Here is an 18015-nt window from a genome sequence, read left to right on the forward strand (position 1 = left end):
CTGTGGTATCAGAGGAGATGATCACAAGCCAAATGAAGCAGATACAATAGTCAAGGCTTTTAACACGGCTTAGGTTTTTTCCCTGGATGACTCTGAAACCACATTACAGTTTTACAAAATGAGGCCTTTCTTTCATTCCAGCTTGGTGCGCCTGTTTAGAAGGGAATTTGTCTGTAAAATGTTCTCGTAACTGCATTAAAAAGCGATGTTTCATGCCAGATATTGGCAAAGAGAAAACTCAGGCATATTTGATCCCTTAGAACTACATTCCAGAATCTTTAAAGACAATTTCAAACAAAAGTAAAAATTGTCAGTCATAGTTCACTCCAGTGTTACTTTGGTATCATTGAGATGCTATCATATACACACACACACACACGTCTAGTTCTTATTCATTTTTATATTATTTTAATAAATTTAAAAAAAAAAAAAAAAATGAAAAATGATACCTTTGCAACTAGCTGAAATGAAATGTTTTTATTTTTTTCTTCAATTAATGTTTATTTCATTTCAAGTAATGATTTTCTTTTTATTATTTCATTTTAGTTCTAAGTAACAACCCTGGTTACTCATGACATATTTTTGGAATTCATCAGAAAAAATCTATATGAAGATGGTTCAGCATTTATTCCTGCGTGTTTCACAGAAGAAAAAAAAAAATACCATCATACGGTTAAGAACGGCATGAGGTGAGTAAATAATGATTGAATTTTCCTTTTTGTGGTGAACTATTTACTTAACTTGTTGAAGTAGAATCAAAACGGTCTTTATCCTGCAAGTTCTGCTGTTCTCATCATATCCAAATTAAGCCTCAGCTGTTTTCCTCTGAGTTCTGAAATTTAATGGGCACAGCTTTTTCACAAGATGCTTTACTGGCTTTTCAGCTTCATTGGCTACACTCGTCATAAACGCAATAAGAAATAGTTTCATTCAGGGCCTTGGAACATTCTCCTTTTTACAATCAGTCAAGGTAATTATACGAAAAACTTAAATTGGAAAGCTCAAATTATATAAATGAAGATGAGAGACTTTCTGCCATACACTTGTGGCAGACACGTCCTATCATGTAATTGTGAGGCGAAAGCTATTTGAGTCTATATTATGCATATTACAAGATATTACAAGATATGAATGCAGCAGATCTAATTTGCAGGCTAACTTGTTTCTGGGCTCTTGCTGTGAGATGAATTGGACGTGGGTTGAAGTTGATTTCATGGTGTCAAACATTGTCTGTTTCTCTAGGCGCACTTATACATCTGAAATGTTTCTATATGGAACAGTTAGGCCATACTGATGCTATTCATCTAATCTGATTCACATATGCACGTGTGACACGTTTCCTCTAGGGATGCGTGGCGAACATGTAATGTTATTATGAACATGTCAAAGTCACAAGGACATTTTCTAAGAATAATTCAAGGACGCTGGGGGTAAGATGGCTCAACAATCCCTGGATATTTCTTAAAGAGGTTCCTCCTGGCAGAGGTTTGCGTCAGGACTTCATATGTTCCAGGCAGATGGGGCAAGTGCTGCTTTGGCAGTGAAAACAGATGTTCTGGATTACAGGTGTTGCCAATGTACGTATATTCCAGAAAAACTGATGTTGTGCAGAAAAGATTTATATTAACATTCAAAAGTTTGAGGTTGGTAAGTTTTTTTTCTTGTTGTTTATGTTTTTGAAAGAAGTCTCTTCTGCTCACCAAGGCTGCATTTATTTGATAAGAAGAAAAAAAAAAAAAAAAAACAAAAAAAAAAACAAAAATAAAAATAAATAAATAATATAAATATATATATAAAATAAATATATAATATAAATATATAAAATAATAATAATGTCAAATATTACTACAATTTAAAATAACAGCTTTCTATTTGAATATATTCTAAAATTTAATTTATTTATGTGATCGAAGCTGAATTTTCAGCATCATTACTCCAGTCTTCAGTGTCACATGATCCTTCAGAAAACATACTAATATGCTGATTTGCTGCTCACTCTCTCAGAAAAAAAAAAAAAAAAAAAAGACCTATAAAAGCTGTCACTGGTACACCTGTGTGCACAAAATTGTACCTTTTAAAAAGGAACTGCCCCAGTGACAGCTTTACCTTCTTTTTCCTGAGAGTGCAGAAAACATTTCTCCTTATTCTCAATGTTGAAAACATTTAAAACAAATTTAGGTTATAAAAACATTGTGGGAACATTGTTTTGAAGGGTTTATAAAACAATGAAATGACCAGTTTTCTCGTAATGATTAGAGTGTTATTTAAAGCTTATAAAAACATTTCTTAAAACATGCTTACCCAACATATAACGTTATTTATTTGAATGTTTATTTTTAATATTCTAAGAATGTTAGCCCTTGTAGTGATTAGAATGTTATTTAAAGGTTACAAAAACATTTCATATAGCTTTCTTCTAATTAGATTTTCACCAAAAATAACTTAATTTTTAAGAATGTTATAATGTCCAGATTTCTTGCAGTGATTATAATGTTAATAAAAGGTTACAACATTTCTTACAGTGTTCTATTAACTTTATTTTCACCCAAAATATAACGTTATTTTTAATGTCTATTTTTAATATTCTAAGAATGTTAAAATGTTTAGTTTTCTTGTTGTAATTAGAATGTAATTTAAAGTTCTCTCCATGTTATGAGAACATATATCGAACATAAATATAAGTTAGAAGAACGTTCCATAAACATTACTGTAAAAACGATTTATCCTAACATTGTTATAACTTTTAAAAAACGTTGTGAGAACATTTCCTGCTAGCTCAGATGCTGCTTCATGTTTTTGCTTCATGTATATTAATATATAATTTATTGTCTTTACTGTCACTTTTGATCAAATTCAGTGTCAATTTTGATTAAAATTTAATTAATATTAATTTATTTATTATTATTAATAATAATAATAATAATAATAATAATAATAATAATAATAATAATAATAATAATAAACTCCAAACATTTGAACATGAAAATACGTGAGAATTTCATCTTTTCCGTTTCATGGAAAAAAGAACATTATGTGTTTGAAACAACATGAGTAAATGAATGATTTTTTTTTTTTTTTTTTCCTTGGATGAACTACCTTGATCGCAAGCAGCTGTTGGGAGTAATTTAGGATGCAGCAGTTGGAGTCTGATGGGTTCAGAGCTCATTGCACATCTACAGATTGACTGATGACTCGGATCAGCTCCGGGTGGATGGTGCTCCATTTTTTTAGTTGGTGTACTGCATTGGAAGTCAGCTGTCTCTTCCCAAGTCTCTTGGTTGCCTCATGGTTGGGTACGAGGTCTTGTCACAGCCAGCTGTGAGGACGGGACACCAGGCAGGGCGACTCTGAAAGCCGCTGATTTCCCCAGGGAAGCTGAAGGAAAAAAGACAGAGTGAGAATGCTGTGCCACCTCTCCGATAACTCTGCAGGGCGGCAGACAGACGGGATGTGGACCTACCGAATGGCTCCAGTCCTACTTCCATCAGGTTTATTTTTAAACTTGTCTGAACAGGCTCTTGTCCTCTTTCAAAGGCTCCTCATTCTGACCGAGTCACTGTCTGGATACCTTTCAGAGCCAAGGTTAAGTCTCACGTACTGTAACTTGTGGACAACATTTCGCCTCAAAAAATAAAATTAAGCAACTGTTGTTTTAACACTAAAAATGTTTCAGCATGACATTATTTTAGGACATCTTCCTTTTGTTTTCCTTACAAAAATTATGATACTGTAAAAACGAAAAACAAAAGATAATAATAATGATAATATGAAGCTTGAATGCAATATAATTTATGTTTAATATTATCTATCTATCTATCTATCTATCTATCTATCTATCTATCGTGTTTGTGTGTGTGTGTGTGTGTGTGTGTGTGTGTGTACAGTCGTGGCCAAAAGTTTTGAGAATTACATAAATATTAGTTTTCAAAAAGTTTGCTGCTAAACTGCTTTTAGATCTTTGTTTCAGTTGTTCCTGTGATGTACTGGAAATATAATTACAAGCACTTCATACGTTTCAAAGACTTTTATCAACAATTACATGACATTTATGCAAAGAGTCAGTATTTGCAGTGTTGGCCCTTCTTTTTCAGGACCTCTGCAATTCGACTGGGCATGGCTCTCAATCAACTTCTGGGCCAAATCCTGACTGATATCAACCCATTCTTTCATAATAACTTCTTGGAATTTGTCAGAATTAGTGGGTTTTTGTTTGTCCACCCGCCTCTTGAGGATTGACCACAAGTTCTCAATGGGATTAAGATCTGGGGAGTTTCCAGGCCATGGAACATTCTGGTCCCCGAGCCACTTAGTTATCACTTTTGCCTTATGGCACGGTGCTCCATCGTGCTGGAAAATGCATTGTTCTTCACAAACTGTTTGTTGGATTGTTGGAAGAAGTTGCTGTTGGAGGGTGTTTTGGTACCATTCTTTATTCATGGCTGTGTTTTTGGGCAGAATTGTGAGTGAGCCCACTCCCTTGGATGAGAAGCAACCCCACACATGAATGGTGTCAGGATGCTTTACTGTTGGCATGACACGGGACTGATGGTAGCACTCACCTTTTCTTCTCCGGAGAAGCCTTTTTCCAGATGCCCCAAACAATCGGAAAGGGGCTTCATCGGAGAATATGACTTTGCCCCAGTCCTCAGCAGTCCATTCACTATACTTTCTGCAGAAGATCAATCTGTCCCTGATGTTTTTTTTGGAGAGAAGTGGCTTCTTTGCTGCCCTTCTTGACACCAGGCCATCTTCCAAAAGTCTTGGCCTCACTGTGCGTGCAGATGCGCTCACACCTGCCTGCTGCCATTCCTGAGCAAGCTCTGCACTGGTGGCACTCCGATCCCGCAGCTGAATCATCTTTAGGAGACGATCCTGGCGCTTGCTGGACTTTCTTGGATGCCCTGAAGCCTTCTTTACAAGAATTGAACCTCTTTCCTTGAAGTTGCTTGATGAACCTATACATTGTTGATTTAGGTGCAATCTTAGTAGCCACAAATCCTTGCCTGTGAAGCCATTTTTTATGCACCGCAATGATGGCTGCACGCGTTTCTTGCAGGTCACCATGGTTAACAATGGAAGAACAATGATTTTCAAGCATCACCCGCCTTTTAACATGTCAAGTCTGCCATTCTAACCCAATCAGCCTGACATAATGATCTCCAGCCTTGTGCTCGTCAACATTCTCACCTGACAAAAACAAGATGATTACTGAAATGATCTCAGCATATTGGTTCCTACTCTTAATGACAGCAATGAAATGCAAGGTGGAAAGGTTTTTTTGGGATTAAGTTAATTTTCATGGCAAAGAAGGACTATGCAATTCATCTGATCACTCTTCATAACATTCTGGAGTATATATATATATATATATACTGCCTGGCCAAAAAATGAAGAAAAAAAAAAAAAAAAAAAAAAAAAAATAGTCTTTAGGGTGTGCTGGAGTTGACTTAATGGAGTAGTTTGACTGTCTCATTGCCAATACAAGATCAAAAATTAATGCAACTCTTGATGGAAATAAATGTGGTGACTTTGCATAACGCTGTCAATACAATGGCACAACGATTTAGGGGTTTAACGGATCGTAGTTTATCAGGTCTTAAAGGGACAGCAGCCTATAAATACCTGCTGCTGTCATTAATGCTAATCAAACAACAAAACACAGCTTTGACAAAGGTTAACCTGTATTTAATTTATACAGTGAACACTATGCAAAAGTGAAAGTGAAGTGACTTTGGCCAAGTATGGTGACCCATATTCAGAATTTGTGGTCTGCATTTAACCCATCCAAGTGCACACACACACACACACACACACACACACACACACACACACACACACACACACACACACACACACACAGCAGTGGGCAGCCAATGCTGCAGCGCCCGGGGAGCCGAGCAGTTGGGGGTTCGATGCCTTGCTCCAGGCACCTCAGTCTCACCTCTGTCATGGTATTGAAGGTGGAGATACTAGTAATAGTAACTTTGTAACTTAAAAGTAACTTTGTTCTCTTGTGTTTATCTATGCTTGTAATTTGTGTATTCATTCTTATGTATTTATTGGTTGTTCAAATCAATTTAATAAATTCCTTAACTTCCTTACTCTATTAGTCTATTATTTTTTTTTTTGTTATCTATTTTTTTTTGGTATCTAAGTACTTTATTTAATAAATGGAAAGCAAAGTTACATAGTAATATTTTTTCTTGCCGATCAGAAAAACAATCCTAACCTAAAAACAAAAACAATAACTTAACATCCCAACCTTCCATCAACTGAATCACTACAACGAATCAGAAATTTAATCAAAGATATAGACAATGTAGGCTAGACATAAAAATTACTACATTGGAAATATACATACTGAAAATCAATGTCATTTTCTTTTTCATTCCATGAAAAAAGTTCATATTATGAAGTATATTAACCAAAAATATTTTATAGAGATCAATTCTTATATAATTTACCAATAAACAAAAAATTTTCACACAAAAAATAATTAAAAACACATTAAATAGTTAAAATGTTAAATGAATGTTGAAAAAGCATATGTAGGTGGAAAAAGCACAGTGTGTGCCAAATGAAAAACAAGATAAATGGATTTAGATTATTAGTATTATTTATTTTTTAATGTGCACTTCCTACTAGTGTTTTTATCTGAAGTTGAGTTTTGTTCCATCAAGACCTTGTGTCTGGAGTGATACTATATGACACACAAAATTACTCATCCTTTAAAGTAAGAAAAATGTCTTGATTCAATAGATATTTTCCTGTAAACAAACTACTTCATGTTTTTCAAGATGGATTGATTTTCTTTCCCACAACATAAAAAGCACACTTTGAAACTTTCAAAAGTGAGAAGGTATTAAAAAAAAAAAGAAGATGGGCCTAATGGAGAAAGGTTAAAAAACAGCTTTTGACAGAACAAATGGCAGAGTCTAGCATTCGTTTTAGAAATGCAAAAGTGTCTATTTAGTTGCCCCAATAAAAGTCGTCATCTCTTTCACACACAATGCATCTTTGAGATGTAGTTGCGTAAGTGATAAAAAGAAATGTAATGACAGACGAAGGCAAAGAAAAGTCTTTACACCAGGGCTGAGTAACAGGAAAGGATTCCAGTAAATAACAGGAATACTTGGAAGAATAACAACAAACATATCAAAGTAAAAAAAAAAAAAAAAAAAAAAAAAAAAAAAAAAAAAAAAAAAAAAAAAGTGTTAACTACGCTTCTAGTGTCTCAAAATGGAATTACAAAACTAATGATTATTTTCCAACAGGTTTTCCCATGAGCCATTAGTTGCACAAACAGAACATCCTGCTCGAAATTACAATATTATTTAAGCTAATGCTGCAGTGCTACTTAAATAAATAAATAAATAAATAAATAAATAATAAATAAATACATTATTTATTTATTTATTTATTTAATTACACTTGTCTTCTAAGCATATATATGGAAGCCCATTCCTGCTATGGAATTAAAAAAAAATAATTATAATAATAATCAAATGTAATTGCAACTTTTTATCTCACAATTCTGACTCTTTTCTCACAATTTCTAAAAACAACTTTTTTTCCCCTCACAGAATGATAGAACTGCAAGATTTAAGTTGTAATTGAGAGAAGAAAAGCCTGAATTTTGGAATGTAATCTCAAAATTACAAAAAAAAAAAAGATATATAAACTCAGATTTTTTTTTATATTGCAAGATATAAACTCAGATTTTTTTTTTTCCTTGCAGTTCCAAATTTAAATCACTCCATTGTTTTTTTTCCCACCATGGGATACAAAATAAATTAATTAAAATTAAAATTAAACTAAAATAAAAGGTAATTGTGACTTTTTCATTTCACAATTCTGACTTTTTTGTTATGTACACAAGTTTATTTCTCACAATTCCAGTCTTCTCAGAATTGAGATTAAGACTTGCAATTGCGAGTTTGTCTCATAATTCTGACTTTTCTTCTCAGAACTGTGACTTATATTCTGAATTGTGAAATATAAATGTAGAATTACAAAAAAAAAAAAAAAGTATGATTTGTGGGATAAGTCGCACATTTTGTTATTTTTTTTTTTTAATCGTGTGGCAGAAACAAGCTTACATAACGTATATCTTAAAATTATATTATTGCTACGAAATGGCTTCATGATCATATATCTGGAATAGTTTGTTTTATCACTGTAAATAGTTTTGTAATGGTGATATTAAACATGATTTTACTGCTGCGCTCCACATGAAACTCGAACTCAAAAGAGATTAACCTAAAAAAAGTGTTTATTCTTTTTCCTCCACAAAGACAAGCAGCCCTTCAGGTAAAGGATGTGTCATACACAAGCAAATAATGCTCCAGTTTATTAGCGAAGCACATTGATAATAATGAGGATTATATCCTATTACATCTAAACCTCATGGTCAAAACAGAGCTCGTAGAGAAAGAGGTCAAATCTATTTTGAAGAAGTGTTTGGCACCACGGGACGTCATTCTGGATACATGACAGAGAATCTGTCTCTTTATCTCTCTCGTCTGTCACATTCATTCGAGAACTTGCATTGCATTAATCTTAACGAAGCTCTATATGGACCGCATCTAGCTGGGGCAGATACGAGGTGTCCTTGGCAGTGCGGGCAGCAGTCACTCACTTTATTATGCTAACTTTCCTCCATTGTGGCTCTTATCTGCAGATGGCCACTGATGCTCAGTGACCTTCCCCAAGTCCTAAATCAGATTGCATAGCATCAGCATAGCATCAAAAAAAAAAAAAAAAAAAAAAAAAAAAAAAAAAAAAATACCTCACTAACCCTATCAGCTGAAGAGAGCTGTGCCATGGCTCTTCTTAAAGCATGGCAAGAATCACCAAAATGAAATAAAGCCGTGAAATTGTAATATTTTCTGGCCAGCCAAAGGTTTGAGGAGCCCCTCAGAGCCTCCATATCAAGGATATGATAAGCAATTTCATCCATTTTAACCTTGTGTTTAAAGGCATTTTTACCCCAAAATGAAAATTGTGTCATCATTTATTCACTCTCATGCAGTTCCAGACCCATATAGTGAGAGGGAATCATGACCATCGCTCTCCCCGGTAACCAACCCCTTACATTTATTCAGAAAATGAAGATGCAACAGGGAAATATGTTTTTCACTCAAAAATCAGTTTTTGCTTTCAGGCTCTGTTTATAATAAGCATTTTATCTAAATGAGTGTTTCAGCATTTTGCCACATGAAACACTCCACAAAATTATATTACATTTTGGTGATATTTATTCATTCCTTTTGGGCTATGTACTGTATACATTGTGTGTGTGTGTGTGTGTGTGTGTGTGTGTGTGTGTGTATACGCGTGCATGTTTTTCTATTCCAGTGGGGACTTAAACCTGAATACACACCAACTCATCAATACAAATATTGATTCTTGGTAGCAGAATATGGCAGTACTTTACAATAATGAATATATCTGTACCTAATCCCTAATGACATACAGTAATGTTCCTTTTTTCATTAACTTAAATTGCAATGTCAGCCTTTTGAAAAACAGTTGGTATTTCTGAAAATCTCACAAAACTGTGAAATTCACACACACACACTCCAAAAATCAATTGCGGGTCCCCGGGGGATTATGGGTTCCTCTTGGGGCTAATTGAAAAGCAGATGACTTGATATGAGGAAAGAGAAAATGAGAGCAGGAAGAGGACATTAGCACGACAGGTACAGTGTTTGTGCTGAGGGTTTATTGTAATATCTGTGATAGATCAGCACAAGAGCCCTTGCTAGTCCAGGAGGGAGCGAGACGCCCTCGTGCTCTCGGTTTATAAAGCCCTGTTAATGTCTGTTGGACAAAATGTGACATGGGACTCTTTGAAGTGCTGTGAAGAGCGTAAATGCCAAAGCCTTTCCCCTGCTAATGTGAGCACATGGGGAGCCGTACGGCCATCTGTCATTTGGATGTCGCACGCTAGCGGTTTCAAATTTGCTTTGACACCAGGTTTGTAGTGGCAGGGTCATTTTCAAAGAAAGTGAAAGTCAATTTTGAAAGAGAAAATTGAGTTTGCATGGAAAGGGAGCAGTATATATTAAGAACGGCAGATATGAGTTTTAGTTAAAGGAATAGTTCACCCAAAAATGAATATTAGCTGAAAATGTGCTGTAAAATGTAACACTCTGGTCTTTGTTTCTTCATCAGAACAGATTTGGAGAAATGTAGTATCACATCACTTGCTCACCATTGGATCCTCAGCAGTGAATGGGTGCCGTCAGAATGAGAGTCCAAACAGCTGATAAAAACACCACAATCCACAAGTAATCCACACCACTCCAGTCCAGCAATTAACATATTGTGAAGTGAAAAGCTGCGTGTTTGTAAGAAACGCATCCATCAAGACATTTTTAAGTCCTCAATCCATAATATTGCTTTCTCCAGTGAAAAAAAATATAAATCATATTGTCCGAAATCAGGAGAGAAATCTGCACAGATCAAGCACCGTTTCCAAAACAGTCTAAAACTGATCTAAACAAATATATGGGTGGATTTTGATGTGAAAACACTTTTTCACTGGAGGAAGCATTATTATTGATTGTAGACTGGTATTTTGTCCAGAAGGAATGGTTTGAAGTTAAAAATGTCTTGATGTATTAGTTTTACAAACGCTCACATGTTAATTGCTGGACTGGAGTGGTGTGGATTATTGTGATGTTTTCATCAGCTGTTTAGACTCATGATGACGGCACCCATTCACTGCAGAGGATCCATTGGTGAGCAAGTGATGCCATTTCTCTAAATCTGTCCTGATGAAGAAACACTCATCTACATCTTGGATGGCCTGAGAGTGAGTAAATATTCAACATATTTAGTGGCTTAGTAAGTGCAGTTTTATGTGTAAGCTAAGGTGACATACAGCATCAAAGCCAGCAGACTTTGTTTACTTTTGCAGCCATTAAACATTTGCAGGTCAGTGGCAGTTAACATCATTCTCATTTTATGTTTGTCTCAATTAGTTAATGCTGGTAGTGGTTGGAAATACTGTACACATCTGACTGTGAAGAGTAAATTGCTTTACTGATGGCCATAAGGTATATGCACATTTTGACTATATTATTTACATTTATGCATTGAGCAGATGCTTTTAGCTAAAAGTGACTTATATAGGAGCACAAGAAAAATAAGTAATTTGTCAAAGAGCCAACATTATACTCTGTAAACAATGTCACTTATTAGAAAGGAGGAGTAGAGAGTTTGTCCAGATGAAGGCTAAAGGGATGACCCATTCAGCCACTGCAAGAGAAGCTGGTCATTCCAAATTTGTGATTTCTCAAATATTGCAGGTTTACCATGACACTAATTAATTCAAGTCCCCCAAAAAGGCTGGTCGTCCACATAAGACAAATGCACAAGAGACTCTCAATGGGGATCGGTTCAACACTGCAGCTGGAATTGCTTGCCAGTGCAGCGCTGAACAGGGTACGGATCTGTCATGGTTTGGGGGCTGTTATCTTCAGCAGGAGTTATACAGATACATGGCAGAGTGAATGCAAATGTTTATCAGAACCTCCTTCAGCAATATGCGGAAACTTCCCTGCAAGCATCTCCCAATCAACCTGCAATTTTCTTACTTGTTATTGTAAGTGTATTAGTAATAAAAGGTATATAAAAATAAATATATTTAACAATTAGAATCATTAATACTTATATTCATGAAATATAATATTATTAATCTATGAATTTAATAATAGCATATTACTATTAAGAACTGTATTATCATTAATAATAAATAACAATAATATAAATATTAGTGATGTTTTATTAGCCTAAGTTATAAATTATTAAAATTGTACATTATATATTTTAAATATATTAATATAAATCAAAAACATTATATTAATACTTATATTCATTAAATATATAAAATAAAATAATTATTATTATTATTAATTGCAATAGTTCCATTGTTAACACCACCAACATTGTTATTATGTATTATTATTGCAAGCAAAGTGTAAATGAAAAACATTTTATTTTATGATTGTAGATATTTGACCATTGAGCACCGTTTTTCAAGTATTGTGTAAATAACTAATATTTTCCCTCTCTGTCGCCCTTTGTCACAGCTCCGAAAGAAATTTCATTTTTCCTGCACATGAAGTTTCGAGCTCATTACTATCTGGCTGCAGAAGGAAGCACCTATGAGCAAAGATTGCAGATGTGTCCTGCGCCAGCCCAGCAACTGCAGTCAAGATGGATGGGAATGCCAGCAGATCGCTTTCTCCAGGTTTTACGGACCTCTTTGGTTCGAACAAGCTTTCCTTGCACGCACATCGTGTCCTTCTCCATTATCTGCTCTCCGCCAGCAATCCATAGATACTAATGAAATGTATCTCTAATTAATGTAGCGCATTAGCCGGTATCTGAGCCTTGATGGAAGTACCCGATAAAAGTTTGCTTAAGCAATAATGAGATTCAGAGAAATTCCAGATAGGATTTCTTTCTCGTTAGATGCTTTGGTGCCAGTGGCGAGCGCAATAACATATCAGTACGTAATCTAAAATCGGAGACGCAATTTACATAATCGCACCTAAAAGGCTTACTTACGCACGATGTCAGTGATTTATTGGCAGAACGGATTTACAACATCCTCAAAAACAAATGAAAAGTCTCATTTTCATAACGGAGCCTCTCTTCTCAATCAATACTAATGCTGAAGCAAAGCACCGGGAGGAAAGGCCGTAAATCCACAAGTGAATCCATGATGTGGGAGATTTACGCTCCTCCCATAATTGCAATATCAGTGTCTAATTATGAACTGTAATCATGCAGTTAAATGGCTGCTAACTCACACCACCTGAAAACACGATACAACTTCTCCATTCTCAGTCTGTCTGCTGGAGATTTAATTAAAGCTCAAGTTACTCTATCACTCATTTAAAATTACCATGACAGAAGACTTCAAACAACCTGGAGTCGAGGAACCAAGAGCATGTTTGATATAAAAGTGGTGCATTCATGCAAAAGGAAATTTTAAACCTATATTTTGTGACATTTAATGGAAATATTAGCATTGCATTAAAGGAAGAGTCTACCAAAAAAAAAAAAAAAAAAAAAAATTACTAAATATACTCACCCTTAGGTCATCCAATAATTTTTTTTTTTTTTTTTTTATTACTTTAAACCATTGCTTCAGACTAAAATGGAGTGCTCTACCCATAATATTGGTTTCTCTAGTGAAATATTTGTCTTATCTGAATCTGAAGGGAAAATGCACGCTTCAAGCCATTTACAAGCCAAAACTCTTCTAAACAAATATGTCTGTGGATTTTGATGTGAGAGGAAAACAGAAGATGGACTTTTTCCACTGGAGGAAGTGTTATGATTACATACTATTCTGGCCAGAAGCGACATTTTAAAATTTAAAAGCCTTAATGATAGATTTTTTCTTCTTCTACAGACATGCAGCTTTCCTTTTCATAGGATGTTAATTGATGGACTGGACAGAAGTGGTATGGATTAATTGTGAATTATTATGATGTTCGTATGAACTTTTTGGACTCTCATTCTGACGGCACCCATTCACTGCAGAGGATCCATTTGTGAGCAAATCTGTTCCTATGAAGAAACAAACTCCTCTACATCTTTGATGACCCAAGGGTGAGTACATTAAGCAAATTGTAATTTTGGGGTAAACCATTCTGTTGATTGATCTCAGAGGCTACAACTACAGCAGAAGATGTGCTTTTTTTTGTTTAACTAGCATGTGAAAGTACATTTGGTTTTGAAACCATTTTATTTTTTCCAGTCTCAAAGATGAGACCAGTAAGGTTTAATCTGAACTTGTTCATATGAACTTTTAACAGGTGACACGCCAAACTTCTTTCCTGTTTTTTTTTTTTTCTCAAAACGCACCTATTATAACAGTTATCAGTACATTTCTATAATATAGAAATGCACATTTTAAGTATTTAAAAGTGCAATTCATAGATTATCCTTGGCATGAATCATTAAATAATCAAGTGCACAATCAAGAGTTGCATTGACTTGGATAGACATTAAAATGACATTTCCCACTGAAATCAATGACATTGCCAAAAATCAAACATAGATATGATTTATTTCTGTACATGAAAGCAGTCCAGATTTGACAATTTCAGATTCATTGTCATTTTTGCTTTTCACAGATTAAAAAAAAAAAAAAAAAAAAAAAAAAAAAAAAAAGATGCGTCACATTTATCTGCTGCGTGAACATGAGAGCCCATGCAAACTGAACCAGCTTAATCTAATAACTGGAAGTGACGAATGAAAATGAGGCAATACTAGGTAATTTACATGAAGTAGCGCATTGATTGATCGGTTAAAGGTGACAATTTTAATTGTGTTTTTATTGTTTCTCTTTAATTCCCTCATTTTTTCAATCAAAGTCTTGCATATCATGCATTTTCATAATCTCATACATATACAGTGATGTTACGAGTGTACTGGTGTTTTGCTTTAAGAAATGTAAAGTTTCTTCCACATATATTGTGCAGACAAAAAAGGTGTACTGTAAAGCAAGCAGTTTAATATTCTTGAAGCCATTCATTCTATGAGAATTAAAAATAACTTAATCTCACATTTAGGTTTCTCAAGGCAAAAGAAAGAAAAACTGATCATTAAAAGCTAAAAATGACCATCACGTCTCATTTGGCTGTAAACAAACGCCTGGCATATCTTCGTTTCGATATTAATTCTCCAATTCACAAACAGGCCTGAATTTTTCAGCTATAATTTTGTGGACTAACATTTTCTGTGGGATGAAAATTGCTTTATATGAATAGAGGGATCATAAATTGAATTCATTCTGCGTGCACTAAACAATCATGCACATATGCAAATGGAACAAATGGCAGAGTGGCCAAGAGATTTCTGATTGAAAGATGGAGCTTGTGAAAATCATATTCACACATTGGACTGAGATCTGTGGACATGGCCACTTGAAATCAGATCAAATCATGAGGCTGTCTTTCGCCACTATTTTTACACATCACACACGTGCATTTGTGCTCAACCATTGAAACCATTTCTAAGAGAAGACTCAAGTGTTTACATTGTATCAAGTCAATGTAGAAACTCAGTTGTGAGGCTGAGGTTACTAAATAAATCCTTGATCTCCCCATAAAACCCCATAAAATCATGGGAAAAAGCATTTTATTCCCCAATAATGCCCAATAAGATACATATTAATGAGCTTAACATTAGACAATATATGCAGTATGATCCCATTTACATTTGTAACTGATACATTGGTCATGTTTTTCCAAAAAAAAAAAAAAAAAAAAAAAAAAAAAAAAAAAAAAAAAAAAAAGGCCACTTGATGGTGCACAGAAGAACAGTGGCAATCACCACGATTTGACTGTACAATTGCCCAAATGTTATGCGGTTTTTAACCAAAACTGAACTTTTCATAAAAGATAAGTGTGACTTGTGATTTCACTCTTGGGTTTTTATTTAGCATTAAAATGAGTCACGATGTACTGCTTTTGTATTAACCCTCATGTTGTGTTCTGGTCATTTTGACCCAGAAAGGACATTCTTTTTCATTAAAAAAATATTTAACATTATTTTTGGAACTTAAAATCTCCTGACTTGGCTCACAGAGGGTATAAAAAAAAAAAATAATAAAAAATAAAACACCTTTTTACACTTTCGCATTTCCTTTTCAAATAACTGATCAATAGACTCAATCATTTGACAAAATGTTTTCTTTCAGTCAGCAAAGGTTTCGCATTTGTTTTGGAACTGGTTGATCATCAGCCTCATTGATCTGAGCTTATGCACCGATTGAGCATCAATTCCAAAATTATCCATTAATGCTTTTTTTCCACTCAAAACCTGTGCTAAGAAAACAAGTTGACAGAGATTGAAGCCAGGATTTGGTGATCATATAGTATAGTGAGAGTTTTACAAGCAATTTTTGACTAGGAACACCAAATCAGGTGAACAATTTTAGCACAGCACAAGGGTTAAATTCACCCAAAAAAGAAATTCATTAAATTGTCTTTGTGTTTGCAGAAAGAAAGAAAATCATACAGGTTTGCAACAACATGAAGGTGGGTAAATGACACCATTTTAATTCATCAGATTTTCTCAAATTTGGCACAAAGTTAATACATGGCTTCAAAAGGTGTTTGTATGGTGCTTTTTAAAACTTTTATGCTGTCTTGTATGGAAAAAGAGCTTCATGAAAGAAAATAAAATGACAGACTTTTCATTTTACGCAAATTAATTGATTTAACTAAAAATCAAAGTTTCAAATAAATGAGGTCAAAGTAAATCTACACACTTTCAAACATGTTCAGAACTCTACATGATATAGCAAAAAAACTCACCTGACACCTACTGTTTTAAAAGGATGTTAATCAATAGTCCAAAAACGCACGTTGTGCATGTTCCTTTGCATCTTAATTTACCAAACGCTCACTTGTGAGTCTCAGAATCCTCTCGGCAGGTTTCATCTTGACCTCTTTTTAGCATGCCGAGAGCTCTGCCTGGGGAACAGCCGCCCAAATGATTGGCTCAACTTTACAGGAGTTTTTAAACATGCAGGCTTTGGCTGACTGGTCTCGCCAGCACCTATTTTGCATCGCTAATCACCTGCTAAGCATTTTTGCAGTGTGTAGGGCATCAGGCAATTAAATGGAGGCAGGTGTTAATTGGTCTCTGAAAACAGGGAGGTTGGAGATTGTGGCTGCCAAACCCTCGTGGGTCTGCAAGGCCGGGCTTTGATCTGACAGTTGATTTGCAACATCAAAGCTTGTTATCAGCACGCAAATTAGCATACAGACCTCTTGACCTATTGTTAACAAAAATAGTAAGCCGAGCAGGGTCACATAATATTCATAGTTGAAGAATTGGTGTCTTCTCTAATGCATGAGTTGGAAGTCTAAATATTCATTTTTATTTACAATGAAGCATGCAAAAAGCAGTATGTTTAATGAGTAGGATGTCTACAGTATTCATGAAACAGTATAGGTGAACAGTACCTGCATCTTCAGTACCTAAAGCATATCCCACAATGCAACGGGAGCTAGCTTCAGCTAGCTTTCAAAGCTTTCAGATTTGAAAATTAAAAAAATAAATAAATAAAAAAGGCACAGAATTATAAGCTATGAAGATCTTTTGAAGCTATGAAAATACTTTGTTTGGCCTTCCAAAAGAGGACACAACTAGAAATCAGTGGTTAAGTTGTATTTATAAAAAATGATTAAACTATTAAATTTTTTAATTAAAATTTTTATAAAAAAATGTTTAAACTATTAAAAATAAAGGTCCTTTATTGCCATTGATGCTGAAGAACCTTTAATATACTTAAAAAGAAAGATTACAAGATACAGGATACTTTTTTGCAGTGATGTCATAGAAGAACCATCTTTGGCTTCCCAAAGAACCTTTCAGTGATTAGTTCTTAGAAGAACCATTGTTTGGTCCTCTACTTTGTTTGGCCTTCCAAATGAGGACAACTAGAAATCAGTGCTTAAGTTGTATTAACTACACCTTTCCAGAACAGTTCAACCTAAATATTCAGATGTGTGCAGTACATTTTATGGAGGACTGTTTCCTGATCCTGGGAGTAGATTACAATGCCGGCTGTTCTGACTCACAAAATGTAAGTACGTTTACATATTTAAAGAATTTGCCACTGACAACTCAAACACGAGTTTTAAGCAATGCAGAGAAGCACTTGTTGTTTGTCGTTTCTCCGACTGCAAAAGCAAAAAAGGGTGCCCCCTCTTCGTACAGCGCTTATTACATCCGAGATGAAATGTCACATCCAAGATGATATCATCGTGCTAATCAGGGTTTGGCTAATTTGGTTCTTCGAACGCACCTGTTGTTGATGATTAGTATGGCTGGATTGAGTTATCTGAGATAACTGCGCGTTCATGGGTTGGTTTAAAAGGGGTTATGTATCGATACTCGAAACCACGATCAGCAATGCAGCGATTGGCTGGCGGCAAGATGGCAACCTAATGATATCATATAATTAAAAAAGACATC

At 34.8% G+C, this 18015-nt stretch overlaps 1 long non-coding RNA gene across 1 annotated transcript; it reads right to left on the reverse strand.

Moving 5' to 3' along the window:
• Positions 1-472: 472 nt before the first annotated feature.
• Positions 473-16745, reverse strand: LOC122138856. Its single transcript, XR_006155839.1, has 3 exons — positions 16347-16745; positions 3097-3375; positions 473-1597 (listed from the first exon to the last, which is right to left on the reverse strand). It is a non-coding gene; the product is annotated as an uncharacterized LOC122138856 (long non-coding RNA).
• Positions 16746-18015: the final 1270 nt, after the last annotated feature.

This window comes from Cyprinus carpio, chromosome B11 (assembly GCF_018340385.1).
Source record: "Cyprinus carpio isolate SPL01 chromosome B11, ASM1834038v1, whole genome shotgun sequence".
Classification (NCBI taxonomy): Eukaryota; Metazoa; Chordata; class Actinopteri; order Cypriniformes; family Cyprinidae; genus Cyprinus; species Cyprinus carpio.